The sequence below is a fragment of the Mustela nigripes genome, chromosome 3 (genome assembly GCF_022355385.1).
Source record: "Mustela nigripes isolate SB6536 chromosome 3, MUSNIG.SB6536, whole genome shotgun sequence".
Classification (NCBI taxonomy): Eukaryota; Metazoa; Chordata; class Mammalia; order Carnivora; family Mustelidae; genus Mustela; species Mustela nigripes.
In genome coordinates, this window is record NC_081559.1 from 123,392,917 (window position 1) to 123,406,774 (window position 13,858).

At 46.5% G+C, this 13,858-nt stretch overlaps 1 protein-coding gene across 4 annotated transcripts in view; it reads left to right on the plus strand.

Moving 5' to 3' along the window:
• LYN (LYN proto-oncogene, Src family tyrosine kinase) overlaps window positions 1-13,858 on the plus strand; it is a 116,555-nt gene that overhangs the window by 88,174 nt on the left and 14,523 nt on the right. The window lies entirely within an intron of this gene.

Consider the following 13,858-nt stretch of genomic DNA (forward strand, 5'->3'; position numbering starts at 1 on the left):
ATGTTGCAGGAGCAGTGCTCCCTTTGTATTTTACCTGGCAACCTCTTCTCAAGGTCTTTCTGGCTTCTTCCTCCCAAGCCGCACAGAGGAGGCAAGGCCAGTTAGATAAACATATGTGTGCATTTTGTTTTGCGGTCAGATACACGTAACATAAGATTTTACCACTTTAACTATTTTTAAGTGTACAGTTCAGTGGCATGAAATGCTTCCACACTGTTAGGAACCTGCTCCCAGTATCCGTCCCAGAACTTCTCCATCTTCACGAACTGGAAGTCCCACCCATTGAGCCCTGACTCCCCATTGCCCTCTCCCCCCGCCCGTTTCTTCTCTGTCCCTACGCAGTAGACCGTTTGAGGGCTCTCACCAGTACGATGATTCTGCATCCCTGCTTCGCACCTTCCATGGATTCTCATCCCATTTGTAAAATGCCCTGATGGCCTATGAGCCCAGCTCCCTAGCATCTTGCCTTACTCCCACCGGGCACCCACCATGCTCTGTCCTATCTTACTGCCTCTCCTAGGCCCCCTCCCAGAAGCTACCCCTTCTGCTCCATGCCTCCCCCCACCTCCTGTTCAGGGACACCTTCCCCAGCCATCTCTCCTAAAACAATTCCATCCCAAGCCCCTGCTCACTCCATTCTTCTCCATCTTGGCCTCTTGTTCCTTTTTTTCAAACACTTAACAGCAATTTGAATGTTTTGATAAGTTCATGTTTACCTTTTGTATCCGCAGCACTTGGTGCAGCTAAGTAGTAGGTGCTCAGTAATACATGTTGAATGACTATATCGACCCAAGTAGGGACTGCCTCTAATCAGTTGAAGACAATAAACTCTTTATTCTCTGCTTTATAAGCTCTGGGTCACGATGCAGGTGTATTTCAACGTAAAATATTTTCCTGATACATTTTATTCTTCCTCTTCCTCCAAGTATGTTTACTTTCCTGCCCAAGACTTACCTTGTTGGCCTAAATAGAAGTGAGAAAAGAAAAAGGAAGTAAAATACAAATATCTGGGCCTTGATGCAAAGACAAAGAACTGCTTTGTTTCTCCTTGTCGATGGAATAGAGAAGAATGCCAGGAGGAATGAGAAAGGATCAGCAAAACATTTAACACTGAAGCCAGTAGGCAGAGGCAGATGCATTTAACTTGGGGAGGGGGAGCACCGAGTAAGGCTTTCCTCCCGAGGTGCCTTTTGGGTCCTTTGGTGGCCTTTCCCTGGGGCTGGGGAGAGCCCTGTGTCTGTGCCTACAGCAGCTGGCAGAGGTGAGTATGCTGGAATTCAGTGGCAGTGGAGCTGGCTGAATCTTCTTCCAACATCAGGGTTTCCAGCTCCTGTTAAGCATTCTATCCACATCTCCCTCCCGTATCCAGAACATAATTGTCTAGGCGAGGCTTTATGTTACAGAACCGACTGCTTGCACATTTGCTAATGAAAATCATTTTCATACCTTCTCCCTGTGGAAGATCTAGATCTTCTATCTCCCTGCCCTCACCACCCCCACCCACTGCCAGGACGCCACCTCTGAGGTCCACCCTCCCTCTTCATTGTAGCTGTCCTCGGACCCCTGGACACTTGTCACTGCCATACTTCAGCACTTTCTCGCTCTAGCCCCTGGAGACCCTGCCATTGTTTGTAGGAACCTAGGCCTTCAGACTCAGGCCTCTCTGTCTCTTGACTTTTCTCCTCCAGGACTCTGTCCTCTCTCCTCCACTGTCCCATGCAGCCCACTCCATGCCGACGACCAAAAGCTGCACCCCTCAAGTCCCAGCTGGTCCACCAGCCCCCATCTGTCTCGCTCCCCCCCCCGCCCCCCCCCCCCGCCACCCCGCCCGGGACTCCACCTCCAGCAATTGCTTCCCAGCACCCCTGGCCAGTCAGAGCCTCCAACTCTTCCCACATCTCCATTACCCTCGTGTTTCTCTTCTGTCCTGAGCTGACTTCTGTAGACCCACTTAGGCCTCTCCCTTTGTCATACGTGCTGTAAGTCCAACTCTTTACCTGTTTTGGCCCCATGAGTCACAGCTGTCACCAGCGCTGATGTGACATGCTGGCTTTTCACATGTGTAATTCAAGGCCAGTGATGGAGGTGCCTCCTCGGGCTTCTAGACAACTGTTTCTCACCTTCTCCTTCTCCTCCACCCCCAAGCCTTACCTCCAACCCCTTCCCTCCCTCGCTTGCTGTCTTTTTCACCAGCAGCAGAAAGCCGCCCCAGCTCCTCCTTCCTGGTGTGACAGCACTCTGCAGCAGGCACCAGGTCCTATCCCCTCCTGCCATTTCAAGACATTGTTCTAGAAATTCTGCATTAGCATTTCCACCTCATTTCGGTGCCATTCTCAGGGAATTGAAAGAAGTTCTCCCTCTCCTCCGTCTCTTTCCTCAGCTAGCTCCACTTCTGTTTTTCTCCTCCCGTTTTGTAGGATCAAAAACCCTGGAAGGTCGTCCTCATTTCCCCCGATTCTTTTCCTCACTCTCCTCTTGAACTCAGCACCGTTCAGCCAAACAGGTCCCGGCAGGTCGTAGGTGATCCCACCAGACTGAGTTCAAGGGCGTTCCTCTGCCTCTTCTCTGGTGGCCCATTGGCAGTGGTTGGTGCAGCTGGTCCTTCCCTCCTCCCAGACATGCTCTCTTCATTTGGCTTCTGGGATGCCATTCCCCTGGCCATTTCTTCTTCATCTCCCAACATTTAAACATGGGAGGGTCCCAGAGCTCAGCCCTAGGACCTTCTTTTTCTCCACATTGACCTTCCAAGTGATCTCACTGAAAGTGTTGTGTTACTTTCCTGGAGCCTCCAAAACTAAGTCCCCCCACCGGGTGGCCTAAAACATCAGAAATTTATTCTCTCACAGTTCTGAGCACCAGAAGTTGTAAATAAAGATGTCGGTCCGACTCCACTCACTCTGAAGGTTCTAGGGGAGAACCCTTAGCTGCCTGTCCACCTCCTGGTTCCTTGCGCTCCCTGGCTTGTTGCAACAGTGCTTCAGTCTATCTCTTTCCTCACAGGCCTGGTCCTCTGCATCCGTGTCTCAAATCCCCCTCTGCCATTACCTGTAGACACCAGTCTTAGACACCAGTCATTGGCTTTAGGACCTGCTCTAAACCCAGGGTGGGACTCCATGGTGAGATCCTTAACTAATTGAATCCACAAAGACTCTGTTGCCAAGTAGAGGGCCCAGGTGGTCATGAATTCGAGGGGGGACTCTATCTGACCCAACACAGTTGGTTATACTCTGAGCTCTCTGAAGTGCTCCTCTCTAGCTTGATCTGCTCCCCAAGCTGAGTGCTTACTCAGCATCTCCACATGGATGTGTATCAGGCATGTCCAACTCAGCACAGCCTGAGCTGAGCACCTCCAGAACCTGCCCATCCAGAGCTTTCTTCCCTTCTGGTGGAGGTAACTTCATCCTTCTAGGGCCCAGACTTGAAGTCATTGTTGACCCTCTTCTCCTATGTTGCATATCCAGTCCTTCTGCAAATTGGGTGATTCTACCTTTACCACAGATTCATATTCCTAACTCCTCCACCGCTGTCACTCTGACCCAAGTCCCACGCTCTCTCTCAAAACAAATTACTGAGGCGCTGCCTGATTGGTCTTGTGCTTCAGCTCTTGCTTCCTCCAGAGCCCACGTGTTCCCTCAAAACCTAAGTCAGATCAACATCCTCCTCTTCTCAGCCTCCAGTTGCTCTTTGCCTCAATGTAAAATGGGCCGAAGACCCCACAGTGGCTATCTGCCTGCAGTGGTAGTCTTGCCATAGACTGTGTTTCAGAAGTTCCATCATTTAATAAATGTTTTATTCTTTTATTTGTGTGGAAGTCTGTGCAATTTCCTTAACAGTCCTTTACAGACAACATAAGAAGAGTCTCCAGTGCTCACTAGTACTTTTCCCCTCTCTCAAATAAATAAATAAAATCTTTTTTTTTAAGTCAATTCATACTTATGATAGAATTATTGAAAAAAAAAAAGAAAAGAGTATTCAGATCTTATTATTCTCTTGTAAGCATTTTTGTGTGTTCTTATGCTATATTTCAGTTTTGTTTTATTTGTTCAATGACTTCTTAAATATCATATCAATAGTGGGTTAAAAAAGAAAAGTCGAGGGATGCCTGGGTGGCTTAGTTGGTTAAGCAGGTCATGATCCCAGCATCCTGGGATCGAGTCCCAGTGGGGCTCCTTGCTCGGCAGGGAGCCTGCTTCTCCCTCTGCCTCTGCCTGCCATTCTGTCTGCCTGTGCTCGCTCTCTCTCCCTCTCTCTCTCTGATAAATAAATAAAATCTTTAAAAAGAAAAGAAAAGTCGAATTATACTATAGCTTAGAAACTAAAAACCTTATACGCCAATTCCTTGGTCCTAATTTTAACAACTCAAATGCATCTTTCCAGGTACCAGCATAGATTATGGCCATTCCTCCCCAGCCCCCATGGAAATCCACCATATGTACCATGCTGCAATTCTGTAACATATCTGAACTATTTTTTTTTATATCAGTGTAGAACGATCCCTTCTCATTCTTTTAAAGCCATTTATTTCTGTTCCTCTCTAGATGTCCTATGATTTATTTAACTATTGCCTTATTGATGGACATTTGTGTTATTTTCTGGGGCTTTCTTGTTTTTGTTTTTACTGTAGGAAAATGTATATGGGGAAGAGCCTTCTCTGCATGTTTGTATACTTGTGCAAGTGTGCTTGGATGATAAGTTGTAGGTTGTAGATCTGCCAAAAGTGTGTATACATTTTCAGCTTTAATAGTTATCTCTGAACGTCTTTCCAAAAACATGAGGGTATCTTTAGCTTCATCCCCTTGCCCAAACTGAGTTTTGTTAGCATTTTCTGATCCAGTCTGATAAGTCAGATTTAGCAGTCTTTATTACAACTTGTGTTTATTCAACATAGATGAGGTCAGACAGCTTTTTCTATATTTATTCTTTGCAGTTCATTTTTCTGGAAACTCTTTCTTTAAACTTTTGCTCATTTTTTCAGTTAGCTCATCACCATCCATTTTAAGTATTTCTAATTACACATTCGATTTGTTCTGTATGTGCTGTTTTATATGTATTGGACTGAATATTATAATTTTTCATGTTATGAAAAAGCCTTCACTAATACGTCTGTATCTTTATAGTACACTACTCTACTCCTGCGATTGTATTGCAATTTCCTTAACAGTCCTTTACAGATAACATAAGAAGAGTCTCCAGTGCTCACTAGTACAAATAACAATACAAACCATTTCTATGGACAAACCTTTACTTATTTTATTTCCCCTGTCCTTCCTCTGCCCCTGGTAGCCAGATAACCAGATCAGAACATGAATGTTTGTAAGTCTCTTAATATTCCCAACTTGTTTTCACTGGGCAAAACCTGGCATGTGAGTGGAGTGAATTGTTTTTCAGTTTGAGTTTTTTGGGGGCAAATATCTGGGTTGGTTCACACTCCACCGCAGAGGCTATCCACATTCGAGCTCAGAAATGAGAGCAGAGCAATTTTTTTCTCTCTCTTTCTTTTCCTCCCTCAGTGGGAGAAGTCGTGAACTATGTGGTTCCTTCTCTTTTCAAGCTGATGAGCAGTTTCGTGGCTTATTAGCCGCAGATCAAGGAATAGTTCACTTAGATTGTCGTAGTAACAGCAAAATTAATGCAGCAGAGGGGACAATAAGCAAAGGCTATTTCCAATCCCCGAGTGCCATTTATCCAACGGCCAGGGCAGGTTGTGATCTTTGGCAGATCATCCCTTTACCTTCTCAGGCATTTGGTAGAAGGGAGCTGGCTGGTCACGCAGAGTCCGGAAGTCAGCTTCTGCCAAGGTTGGTGGCAGCTTCTCAGCCAGAGAGAGCTGGCCGGCGGAGGACTGCCAGCTGGCGTGCTCAGGGCTGCCCTGGCGTACCGCGTTGGCAGCTTCCCGCCACTGGCCCCGTGGCTCTCCAAAATCAAGATCAGCTCTGCTGTTTGTCAGTTTGCCATTATGAGCCAAATCTGGATTTGGGTCTTTCTGAGATTAAGATTAGCAGCAGGAGTAGTCATGAGAGTAATAATCTCTCATTGAGCATTTTTCCATACTCCTTGTCATTCTCATCTGGGCTTTACCAGGTTGCTACTATTATTAGCACCATTTAACAGAATGGAAAGCTTGAGGCTTCAAGAAGAAACTCACCCCCGTTTTATATAAACCCAACCTGAGTCAGTCTAAAGTTTCAGAACCCTCATCACATCTGTCCCACTCTCCTGTGGCATCATCGGTAACCCTCTGCTTCCTGCCAGTCCCTAGTTACGCATTCTCATCGTAGCCAGGTTTAGCTGAGGCTGGACTGAGGAACTGCCAAGGGGGAAGAAGTGACATGGGAGGAGCTGCGGCTGCTTGGCACTTTGGTCTGGTCCCACCCGGTGTACGTGCGTGCGCCCATCTGGTGTGCCACCATGAGCTGCCAAAGGCAAAAGAGCCTTTGCTGGGTGCTCATCCTGCTTTCCTACAGTGGGAGGCTTCTAGGACAGTTTTATGTGTGTGTGTTTGAGAGCAGAGGGGGGCTAAAATACACAGAACATAAAATTCACCATTTTCATCATTTTTAGGGGCCCAGTTCAATGGCAATAAGTACATTCATGTTGTTGTGCAATCATTACCATCGTCCATCTCCAGAACTCTCTTCATCTGGCAAAAATAAAACTCTATACCCACTAAACACCTTCCCATTCTCCCTCCCACTGCCCTTTGACAACCGTTCTCTTCTGTCTCTATGAATTCAATTGCTCGAAGTATGTACTATGAGTGGATCGTACAGTATTTGCCATTTTGTGACTGGCTTATTTCCTTTAATATAATGTCCTTAATTTTCATCCACACATGTGTCAAAGTTCCATTCCTTTTTAAAGCTAAATAATAATAGATCACATTTTGGTTATCCATTCTTTCATCAGTGGACACTTAGGTGGTTTCCACCTTTTGGCTTTTGTGAAAAATGTTACTATAAACAGAGGTGTACAAATATCTGTTACATATTATACAAACACCTGCTTTTAATTTTGGTGGTGGTGGGGGGGATATACCCAGAAGTGGAATTGATGGATCACAGGGTAATTCCATGTTTGTATGGTAATTTTTTTGAAGAATACCCATTCTGTTTTCCGTATGGCTGTACCATTTTACATTCCCACCAGCATTACACAAGGGCTCCAGTTTTTCCACATACTCACCAACACTTATTTTCTGCTTTTTTGTTTGTTTTTTGCTTGTTTGTTTGTCTTTGTAATAGCCATCCTCATGGGTGTGAAGTACTCAAACAAGTTTCCATAAGAGAACATCTAGGGTATTAGTTGAAAAACGTGTTTTCCTTTTTTGCTAAAGAAGCAAAAGAAGTTTCCTTCATGGAAACTTACTGATTTGAATATGATATTCATTGATACTGTCGGTGTCCCCCTGATACATCCTTGCATACTGTTGCATGAATTAAATGTTGACCAGTCACAGGAACCTCACCAGCCCTAAGTTTGCATATAGGAAACTGCCCTCATCTTTGAGCTTTGAAGGTAGTCTGACAGACTGCAAACTTGAACTTGGCCACTCTATAAATTATCCTGTTTCTTAATTTCTCTTTTCCCTCCTTGTACTTTCCCGTGAGCATTCCACTGTTTGTACCTCTTTGTAAAGAAAGAAGCCAGTTTGGATGAATGGTTAAGAACACAGATGGTGAGACCAGCCAAACTTGGATTCAAATCCAAGTTTATCCAAGAAAAAAAAAATTGCCTTCTCCAAGACTCAGCTTCCTTATCTGTGAATATTGCCTGCCTCCTAGGCTTGTTTTAGGGATTATAAATGCCTGGCCATGTGCCTGGGCAGAGTTAGGGTGCTAGCTATAATCATCACTGTCACCACCCCCATCAAAGGGATATACTCCACTGCTTCTTAGCAGTTTCACTTGAAAGAGAAGAGTAAAGAAAAATATAATAACCAAATAAAGCTAAAACATTTCTAAGGAATTTTCACCCCAATGGGCTCTCTGTCCCATCCCTTCCTCTACCAAATTACAGATTGAAGAGCGTAGGACTCCAGTACGGAAAGTTCAATGAATATAAATAGAAAAGTGTTTCTACAAAAACTATCAAGGGCTACAAAACAAATGCTGTCGTATTTGTAGTACAGAGGAGATGTGTTCTTCCTTAGGCTTTTTTTTTTTTTTTCCCCGAAAGTTCCCTGTTGTCTTTACAGTCTATTTTACTGTGGTCATTAAATGGTCTTTAGGTCAGACTGACCCCAGGGGGCCCCCTGACACAAAGGGTCCTTCACATAGACTGTAGGTTTTACCCAATTTCTTTTCATTGGTTCCATTCCAGCTGACTAATATTATCATTATCATTATTTCACACGCTTCCTAGGACTTTGGAAAGGGATTAAGTATTTGAATTCTATTTTTCCAAAGTGTAGGAAGGTAATACATATCTAAAGAATAAAGTTATTGATGCCTACTAGAACAGGTAAAGCAATTAAACCAGATTTTTACTCTTTCCTGCCTTTTGGCACTTTTCTTGTTTAATTTCTCTCATTGCTTGTCGAGATGACAAATGTTTTCCAACCAGCCAATTCTAAGACAGGTTGTATTTTCAGTTCCAGATTCTCATTTAGGCTGGAATTTCCTGGGGCAGATTTTAGCTTTGCTTGAGAGATCACATTGAGTCCCTCAATTAGGTTCCTTTCATTCCTTTATTTCCTCCGTCGTCTGACTCAAATGTGGGCTTCTTCTCATTAAAATAATAAATAACACTAAGCAAGATAGCTTGTTATTTGCCAATTTCGCAGAAAAGTGATAGTAATTAGGATGAATCATAAGAACACCAGAGCAAGACTTCCAGAGCAAGGCAGTCCACACAAACATTTTGTTATTTGTCCAAGTCATCACTCAGATTCTCTGGGGAAAGCAACCCAGTGTGGGTGCCAAGCAACCCATCCACAGAGCACAGGCTTGGGACAGGCCACTGAAGGCTCGGAGCCCGAGCATCTGAATGGGAGAGAGCCTGCTGGAAACGGGATCGTGTGCACTGTGTGAGATGCTGGGTTGACACACTTCGGATTGGTCCTCTGAGAAAAGCAGGAAGAGATGAGTGACCTCTGTGGTCATTGCTAGCAAGGAAGGTCACTTGCGAGGAGAATTATTTGAGCTCCGCTTTGGTATGCAAAAACATAACTGAGATTTTTTTTCCCCTCTAGGGTTGTATTCCCCATAAAATAAGCCCATTGGGCACTTATCCAGAAGCTGAAGTCCTTAGGTATTTCCTGCCCCAAGCAGAACTGTACTGAGGTCCCCAATTGACCACTGGCAACTCACTTCTCAGTCAACGTATTTGACAAGGGAAGGTATGCGTCACTCAGAGAGCGGGAGCCCTGTTGCCTTCCTCAGAGCAGCCCAGGCAGGGATGTGTGAAGTGGGTCTGCTGAGCTGCCCGCCATGTTTACTCCTCGTTTTAGGAAGAGGAACGCAGACCTTCCATCTGAATGTTCATGCGGGAAAAGGAATTCATATTTGTTAGTTCAGCTCACATGCGTCTGACAACTTTGGTCTGATTTCTGACCTTGTACTCTGGGGAAAGAAATGTATTTGCAAAGTAAATAGAACTCTAGATTTTGTGTTCCATCCCCACTATGGGCATCGTCAGCATGCACACAGGCGTGATGGGTGTATGCATGTTTGTGTCGTCGAACGTGATAAGCAGAGGACACAGAGGCCTCAGTGCTTTACAGAATGTTGGCATTCTGAAAGCTGGCCGTATGCATCTACGTATTTGCGTGTGTGTAAAATAGCATCTGTAGATAGGAATATATCAGGAAATAGACACATGCTAGCAACGTTACCGTGTGGAGTGTGCCAGTAGGGGCCCTCTGAGAGGCTGAGGAGGGTCTGAAATCCACCCCTGATCCAGCTACCCCACCAGCAAAGACAGCTGGGTCACCACCCCCAGAGGACATGGCGCCCTCAACCTTGTTGTGGGCCGTGGAGAGTACATCTGCTGGGACCAGATGAGCAATTCCTTTTCTTCTAACACAGCATCCAAACAGCCTCAGAAAAACTTGCAGTGCATGGGCCTGGAAGTCTGCTCCTGGAGCCCCTGACAAGGAGACTGTCCTTAATCTTGGGGAGTAGCGTTTTTAATATGGCCCCTGTGCCTAGAACTTGCACCAGGTAGTGGATGCCTAAAAGTTCACCAGAGTCCATGTGGGGTTACTGGCTCAGGGACACTATTTTAATAATTCCTCTTGGCCCTCCCAGGATGGCAGAACACAACACAACACACACACACACACACACACAAGGGAGAAATGTCCTCATCGTATATTCCACTGAAGGGGCAAAAAGAGGAACTAGGAAATGTATATTCGCCATGTCTGTGAGCTGAAGGACCTGAGAAATGCAAAGCACACCTAAACGTAAATCAGCTTTAAACCCAGAATCGGAAAACATCACTAACGTTGTCTTCTTATACGAGTGTTCTCGTCTTGGGTAAATGGTGGGGGGGCACTTTTTATTTCAACTTTCCAGTAGCATCACATGCAGACTCTCTCCTACAGAGTTAGGAATGAGCACATGATCATGAGAGACTTGTTTCATTCCTTTGGTAGCCTGAGCAGGGAGTTTACAAGAGTTGAGGTCTTCTCGAGTTTGTACCTCACCAGGCCTGGCCGTGTGAGGCCGCTGTGGTCCAGGATGAAGACAATCTTTTCATATGATTCAAAACATAAAGATCAAATCATTCCCAAGTCCTCGAGGTAATGGCCCAGCCCCAGAAGCAAGATACAGAGAGAGTGATGCCACGGTCCCCTGTCCCTAAGGCATAGATTGGTAGTAGTTTCCTATCACCTCTCCCTGGGTGATAGGAAACACAGAGGCTCAGCACACACATGTTGAGCTGTTGATGGACTAGGTCTTCAGCCAGGGCATTCCCAGCACCTCTGTCATCAGGCCCCGAACCTTAGCAGGCTTGCTCCTAGCCCAGGCTCGTTACTGCCATCTGTGCTCACCCTGCTCATTCTGTGGCTTAAGCGGAGTTGTGTGAGCTTCCTTTCGCAGGCATTATGAGGTTGTAGGTAACGTGTTGAGACCAAGAGCTCCTTCCAGTTGTAAGTAGAATTTTTTTTCTTTTAGATCTTAAAAGAGACAGCGAAAAAGAACACGAGCAGGGGAGAGGGAGAAGCAGGCTCCCCACTGAGCACGGAGTCTGATGCAGGGCTTGATGCCAGAACCCAGGGATCATGACCTGAGCCAAAGGCAGATACTTAACCAACTGAACCACCCAGGCGCCCCCACCATGTAGAACTTTGAATCATAAAATAGCTTAAGTTTAAAAGCGTATGATCTAGTGTGGTACTTCTGAAACTTTAATGTGCAGGCACATCACCTAGGAATCTTGTTAAAATTCGGATTCTGAATGAACACATCTGGGTCCAAGTCCAAAATGCCACACTTCTGCCAAGCTAACACTGGATGTTAAGGCTGCTCCTGGCCTGAAGGCCATACTTCGTATCACAAGGGTCTAGAGCCGTTCTGCACCTGGGTTGTCTGTTGAAATCACCTGGGGAGGCCCCACTCCCATAGTTCAGGTTTAATTGAGTGAGAGTGAGGCCTAGGTGAGCCAAAGTTAAGAAATACTAGCATAGGGGGGCGCCTGGGTGGCTCAGAGGGTTAAGGCCTCTGCCTTTGGTTCAGGTCATGATCTCAGGGTCCTGAGATCAAGCCCCGCATTGGGCTCTCTGCTTAGCAGGGAGCCTGCTTCCCTTCCCTTCCCTTCTCTGCCTGCCTCTCTGCCTACTTGTGTTCTCTGTCTGTCAAATAAATAAATAAAATCTTTAAAAAAAAAAAGAAAGAAAGAAATACTAGCATAGGATTGAGACTTAACTGCTAAATGCACAGAAGGGAAATTCAGCTGACTTCAAACCACTGCACTAACCTGTGGTGTGACTCTGGGAAAGAAATTTCCTTTCAGTCTCTTCAGAGTTCTGAGGAGAATGAAAGATATAATAGGTAGGTCATTAAAATCCACCAGCAAGAATAAGTGAGACGTGGATAGTTGGTGCTGTGTCCTGGAGGCTCTGTCCATGCCACCAGCACGCGTCTGTGTGGGTCATTCTGCATCCCTAGAGAAGGGCCCAGCACAGGTTCCTCACGGCTACAGCCAAATGCAGGTGCAGGCCCTGCCTGAGATGGCAGCCAGCTTTGGCTCTTTGGGGTTTCTGCCCCTGTCTATATATAGCTATGTTCCCATAGCTATATATGTGACCTAAGGGCCCAAGGACAGGAATGTGCACGCATTACACCTGCTCTGAGGGATTTACATTCCTGCAGGTAAACAGGAGGAGCGGGTGTCCAGGAAGGCTCCCTGGAAGAAGTGACATCTCCACTGAGGCCTACAGAATGAGTTGGCCTAGCCCAAGGGCCAAGACTGAATGTTCCAAGCAGAGGCAGCTGTGGAACCAGGTTACAGGATACAGGACAGGAGCTGGGCCCCGGGGAGAAGGCGGGAGAGCTGAGCAGGGGCCGGGTCACACAGGGCTGCAGAGCAGTGGTAAGGAGTTCCGACGCTGGGCCCCTGGTAGCTCAGTCAATTAAGCGTCTGCCTTTTTTTTTTTTTTTTGGCATAACAGTATTCATTATTTTTTCACCACTCCCAGTGCTCCATGCAATCTGTGCCCTCTATAATACCCACCACCTGGTACCCCGACCTCCCACCCACCCGTGAATTCAAACCCCTCAGATTGTTTTTCAGAGTCCAGTCTCTCATGGTTCACCTCCCCTTCCAACTTCCCCCAACTCCCTTCTCTCTAACTCAGGTTGTGATCCCAGGGTCCTGGGACCAAGCCCCAAGTGGGGCTCCCTGCTCTGCTTCTCCCTCTCCAGCTTCCCCTGCTTGTGCTCACTCTCTCTCTCTACAAATAATTAAGTAAAATTGTTTAAAAAAAAAAAAAAGTTCAGACTTATCCTGAAGCTAGCTTTAAGCAGAGAGTGACCTGGTCGGACTCGCACAGAGGATTAAAGTATTCTTGCCGAGGGATGCCGTGGCCCAGGGTGAGGGCAGGGACCTGACTCCAGCGTCACTGGTCGGGGTCACACAGCCTGGGTCTTCTGCACTTGACCAGCACTGTTCTAGGGCCGCACGTGCTACTTTTGCTTGGAAACGCTGTACGTTATTAAATTGTCATTCTGCAGAAACAAAAGATCTGACCTCTGTTGTTCTTCCTGATGTACGATTTTCTCGGTTCAAAACGGTGTTCCTCGGGGTTGGTCAGATGCAAGCTGTCGGGCTGAAGGGACACTGAGAGACTGCCCTCCTGTTGTGCTGATTATTACACGCCAGACTTTTGCAGCCGTGAAAATCTCATCTGCCCAATTCCTGCAGCCAGTGTGCTGGCAACGTAGTACTCTGGTAGTGCTGAAAACCCAGCGCATTTCCTGAAGAACTTTCTGAGAAGCAGTCTGGTGACAAGGTTGAGGGTTCCGATAGGTACACGTGAATACTGACAAGGTCCAAGGGGCGGTCTCTGTCCCGGAGGCAGGCATGACAGCGGTAAGCTCGCGGAACCGCAGGAAAATACAGACAGGGCTCTGATCAGTAGGGGCCGATGGTTTTCCTACGAATCCACCATTGAGGGTGGGCAGAGAGCGAAGAGAAGTCAGCCAAGAGGAGTTCAGGGAAGGCCTTGTGGGCGGAAGGTAAATGAAGGGATCGGCCAAGGGGAGGTGAGGGTCCAGGAGAAGCACAGCCAGGAAGCCGAGCTCCCTAGAAAGCAAAGCAGCAGGGCCTCACTGAAAGGGGGTGTGAACGGAGGGCACCAGTGGGGGAAATCAGGTCCTCCAAGCTGAGACTGCCGGAATTCGATGTATAATCG